We start from the raw sequence: 6,000 nt of genomic DNA on the forward strand, positions 1-6,000 counted from the left end.
ATGTGCAGGATACTGTACACGTGAATAGACCCTTAAAGTGGGCTGCAGAAAATAAAGCTAAAGGTTTGTGGTACCCAGAAGGGTAATGGTGTCTGGGGTGTTGTGGTGATAGTGTAGGGTATATTGGTACTAACCCTCAATTGTCGTGACACCAGGGTGCGGTTTCCTCAATGTAATAATCCTACCGCCAACTGTCCCACAAACGGCAGGGAGAAATAACGGAATGTCCACAGCAGATTTTATGAAGTAAACTTGAAGTAACTTTACTGCATATTTTATGCAACAGCATGGAACATAACAGTCTTTTCGAGTGAGAACCACGCTACAGGTTCCTCACAGGTTTGCTGGGACTCCGGGATCAATGAGCTTTGGTGCTAGCCACTGTGCTACTATTTTTAGGAGATTTGAGTTTCCAGTAGTCACACAGGATTTGTAGGATTGAGCTTGGAGTAACTCACGGTTTTGTGGCTGCTGGACTTTAGGCTTGACGCCTAGCTTTATTTGAATTGATGCTGATGAGATGATGAGATGTGCTTGCTTTCATGTACAGGTCTCAAGAGCAGGAACTAAGAGAGAGAATTTAGTGGCTGCAGCCCCTTATATATTAAGGGGGTGGGACAAAGCTCATTGGTCAGCAGACCTGTAAATCCTGACTCAGTGAACTCTGGGTATCACATGACCTAAAGGTCCTTAATCCATAGTACAATTAAATTAAAGACACGTGACCTCTAAGGTCCTATACAGAGGTATTTCTATATAACATATTAAATATATATATAAATACATTAAATACCATTTATATGAGGTGACTAGGGGTTCGTCCTACAGGAGAGCCCTATTGACATGGAGGGACTCTGGCTGACGGGACTTTAGACAAAGGTACAGGACCAGGTCCTGTACCAGGACACCACAGGCTCATACCCACCTCTGTGATCTGCTGTACAGACTGTGTTGTAGTGCATATGCATTGAATGATATTATTCCTTCAAGCAATGATTTAAGGAGAGAGTACAGTCTGGTGGACCATGCCGTGGTTTTTCATCTATTAGATTGGTGTAAAAGCATACGGAGGTTCAGTAGACGGCTCATTCAACTCTACTACAGCCCTTGTATGTCTACAAAGCTACAATAACAGAAAACTTTTTTTTTGCATTTAATAAGCTTCTGCCTTATATACAATATCAGATATATACACATTTTGTGTTTTTTTTTTTTATATAGACCCTATGGCCGACATTTATCTTTGTCTTTAGACTGTTTTTTTTTCTACAAAAGGTGCAAAAAGGTGCAAGCAGGGTTTATTTGCGCCTTTTGATTTACACATTTCTTCTTAATTTGAGTTGTAATCCACTGATTTTGCAATACACATGATATAGAAGGGTTTTATGAACTGCGCCTTTTTGTGAAAAGGTGCAAAAAAGGCGCAAAGCCACTGAAAAGTCTCTAAAACTACACCCGCCCAGACTTAGCTTAGCTTTTTGGTGAATGTGAAGAGAGAAATTACAGAGAATGTGACCTGCACAAAATGTATCAGATGCTCTGTGACCATCTAATAAATTTGGTGCTCCTACACATTACCAGCACACAAAAAAAGTGTGAAAAAATGCTTCACTAACACCTAGAATGATAAATGTGGGCCTATATCTTTTGTTGAATTAATAAGTTAAGTTGATAATTTTAATGCATTTGTGGAACAAAATTAAACAATGTGCTTCCTGCATTTAACCTCAATTGATATTCAGTGAACAGGCTAACGTCGGGTAACTGCTGTAGTGGCAATAATAAAATCCCTCATTTGACATAAAATATTTGCTATGTTCTGAAATTCTAATTAGAAAGGCTTTAATCAGTCTTAAAATCACATATGCACTAAATCAAAGGAATTAATCCTTGCAGCTAAATTATTATGTAGCTCTATAAAACCAGCATTCCTGCCCAGTTCGATGCTAGAAATTTGGCAAATATTAATCCATCAAGTGTCCATATAATCCAAAAATTGTGATGTGGATATTAAACAGCTTTATTGAGCTATTGGATCATAGTAAGTGTTGCAGGAAACATGTCCAAACAAAGAGAAACAGTCTCTAAAAGAAAAAGTCATATTATAAAAGAAATTATAATGCCATGGCAGGGACACATCAATCATTAAAAATAAGTGTCTTGGCTAGAATGCCCTTGTCCCATGCCATGTGGATGTCTCCAAATCCTACAAAATAAAATTTGTAACCTTCTGCCTTTTTGTGTGTATATACTATAAAAAAAAAATATATATATATATACATATTACTTCACTACTATAGACCCATATACAGATGCCACTTACATGCCAAATGAGAAAAACAGGATTTAAAACTTAATTGGGAGTCTGTTTAAAAGTAACCTGGCTTTAAAGGTAACCTTTCACCTCATTAGATACCTGCCCCTGTTACCTTTATACATGTGTTTATTTCTTCTATGTGATGCCACAATTTGTATAAGATATAAACACATGTATAAGGTACCATCAGCAATTGTCGTAAGGTATTTCCAGTCACAGAGGTGTAGATACAACCTCTACCAATCCCACTTGTGGCACTCTTTTACCTCCCAGATCAGCTTAAACTGATTGCAGGGAATGTCATTAGGTTACAATGTCAACACTGACAAAATTATTAATTTATGTAATACATTTTTGTTCGTGTTTGCACCTATTTTCCCTATTAAATGCCAGAACATTGAAAAGACAGTGGATTAATTTTGCTCTACAGCTCACACCCCCCTGCTTAGCAGAGGGAGATTCAGTGCCTGATTGGCTGAGGCTGCACACACCTCCCAGTTTTAACTACTAAAGGAAGCATGACTCATCAGTGCAGGGAAGAAACCACATGGTCTGTGTCTCATGGTTTTGGCTAGAGACAGTGGATGGCTGGGTCATTCCCTCGCTTTATGCATGTAAGTGACAATAGAGGAAACTTCTCTGTATGTGTAATGCATGATATTTAGACAATTAAATAGGTTGATAGGAGGGAAAGGAGGGGCTATAGGTTTAGTTCCCCAGAGTACTCCGTTAAAGTTCTTAAAGGAAATCTGTCACCAGTGTCACCTGCACTAACCTGTCGATACTGACAGTGCACGTGACACTAATGACAACGGTACTTACCTTGTCCCGGTCCATGCAGTAGTTCTTCGGTAATCTTCTCCAGTTTCTTGAGATCCGAGCCCGGCTAGGGGCATGGACGGAGCTTAGTGACATCACCACTGCTGTTCTCTAGCGGCGGGACCTAGCAGAGAGCAGCAGCGGTGATGTCACTAAGCTCCGCCCTTGCCCCAAACCAAGTCCGGAGCTAAAGAAACTGGAGAAGATTACCGAAGAACGACTGCACGGATCGGGACAAGGTAAGTACCGTTGTCATCAGAGTCACCTGCACTACCTGTTGGTACTGACAGGTTAGTAGAGGTGACACTGGTGACAGATTTCCTTTAAGGACTAGAAGGTGCTCTGTATGCTGCCAACCTTCAATAATACAGCATGCAATGCTCCATGTGAATCCATAAAAAATCCTAAATGTAAAATTTGAGGCTCAGTAATGTATATAAAGGGCCCACAGATGTTTGGGTACTTTGGGGATTTACAAGAACTGATTGATATAATAACTGCATATACATACTCCATATATCCTCTGGGTACTATATGTACCACAGGTATATATATAAATGTATGTATCTTAACAGATGGAACCTTTACATTGCAATGAGCCCTCTCTCTGCTGATTCAATCCATAAATAAGTAAAAGCAAAGCAGACAAGATTTATAGAAGAATTGTCTGGAGTTAGCAATTTAAAATAACATTTTTAAAGAACGTGTTGTATATTAACACATTTATTCTGTGTCTGTTAGCTTGATGACATACAGGTCACTTGTGCAGCTGGTATATTTAATGGAATTACCATTCGCAACATTTAGGAATTCCAAGCTGATGCCAAACACGATCTTCCATCTGTTTCTGTCTCTCGCCTATTGAGATGAATGCTAAGGCCTCTCTTCCTTTATCCTAACAATAAAATCAGACTATGACTTATTAGTGTATCACGTATGTCATCAGAAATTCTGTAGACAACATTCAACATTATTTACATTCCTGTTTTAACACAGAAAGGACACCAAATATGCGTTATACAAAAAGAAAAAAAATGCAGATCTCTATCAAAGACTCTGTGGGGAATTTAACCTCTGCTCCTATGTTTTGCTACAAAAAAATTATACAAGCTCAACAGGGGCAGTATGCACAGTGCCCTTTAGATAAGTAACCCCTTGAGCAGTGATATGGTGTAATGGTGACCTCCTGAACTCTAAATATTGCAACAAAAATACAAATTAAAGTCAAATACTGAAGATAACCTATCCAAGGATTTAGCAAGTCACACCTACACCTGACTCCCAGATGAAGGTGTGATGTGCCGAAACGCATGTTGGAGTGGTGCTATCCCGGGCTTTGCACTAACCATCTTGTTGGTCTAATATATGCACTTAGGCACATTGCACTTTTGCATCACTTTAATTATTTGGTTTGCGTGTCCTTTGTGGGATTATTGTAATATACATGTCCCCTGCGCCAATCTTACCACTGTCACTTTGTATAATAATCTGACTAATTATTGTCTATGCCACTTTCCTTACTCTAGTGCTGGTCCAGTGATATCACCTTTCTCTCCTTTATAGTGTTTTAATAAAGTATTTATATTAACTTGGATACGCTATCTTCAGTAAGTGAATCCAATTTTCTTTTTGTTATATTTTGTAGAAAACACAAATAAATGTAGTGCACAACAATTTGTGGCTTTTTGCTATTTCATGCTAGCTATAGCAGTTTTGAAGTGGCAGGGGCTTGGTGTAAAGACCTTATGCACTTGACAGATTTATTACATCTCAGATCTGAGACTTGGTTGTAATTTGTAGCTAAAAATCAATAAATATGTTGCTGGGGCTGTGGAAAAATAGATAACGAAAACTATACTTAACTACCCCAGACCACTGCTTTTCCTGCTGTAGCTCCTGTTTGTCTTCTTCCATTCTCCTGTCTACTTCCTGATTCCGACATGAGAGCACAGATCAGGAACTTCCCACTCAATCACTGGACATTGCAATGTGTCGTCTTGGGCAATGATTGGCCTAATAGGCAGGTCCTGCAAGAGCTCTCATCTCGGATGCAGAAAACAGGCAGAAGATTGAGGGACCAGGAGGAGCTGCAGCGGGACAAGTGGGGGACGGGTTATGTAAGTATAGCTTTTTTTTTTTTTTTCTTCCCCCTTCTTCTTTGTTTTGCCATAGACCTTTACAGTGGATTTCACCCCTTCAATGGAGACTCCAGCACAATCTGCAACACGTCTCAGACTCTGTTCTGTGTTTGTGAACTGCAGAGAAAATGCATCAACAATCATACTTTATGTGCGGCAGCTAGCAAAACACGATAAGCAAAAATGTTTCTTTGGCTGCTCTTACACATAACGCTAGCGGCTGCAATGTTCCTCTTTTTTCTGTAGGGAGCAATAAGAACTCTGAAGCATGTATGTCCCATCTAGATGCAGTGTTCACTGGCTCTGGCCAGTTTTACGGCAGGTAGTAAACCGATGCAGGTTGTAAATGTACATCCCTTGAGGTGTTACTTAACGCACCAGGACGTACATCACCGCAAGCATCGGAGCATGCGCCGCAGTTCTCGGCTGCTGATAGCAGCCAGGGACACTCCGGTAATGGCGAACATCCGCGATCGCGCGGATTTCTGCCATTAACCCATCAGATGCTATGATCAATACAGATCACGGCATCTGCGGGAGTGCGGTCAGAAAAATGCATGATCGGATCGCCCGCAGCACTGCCGCGGCAATCCCGTCATCTGTAATGGCGGACAGAGGTCCCCTCACCTGCCTCAGTCCGTCTCCTGGCATCTTCTGCTGTGATCGGAGATCGAGCAGACCAGAGCAGAAGATAGCCGATAACACTGATCAGTGCTATGCCCTATG

The sequence above is a fragment of the Hyla sarda genome, chromosome 4 (genome assembly GCF_029499605.1).
Source record: "Hyla sarda isolate aHylSar1 chromosome 4, aHylSar1.hap1, whole genome shotgun sequence".
In the NCBI taxonomy this organism is placed as follows: domain Eukaryota; kingdom Metazoa; phylum Chordata; class Amphibia; order Anura; family Hylidae; genus Hyla; species Hyla sarda.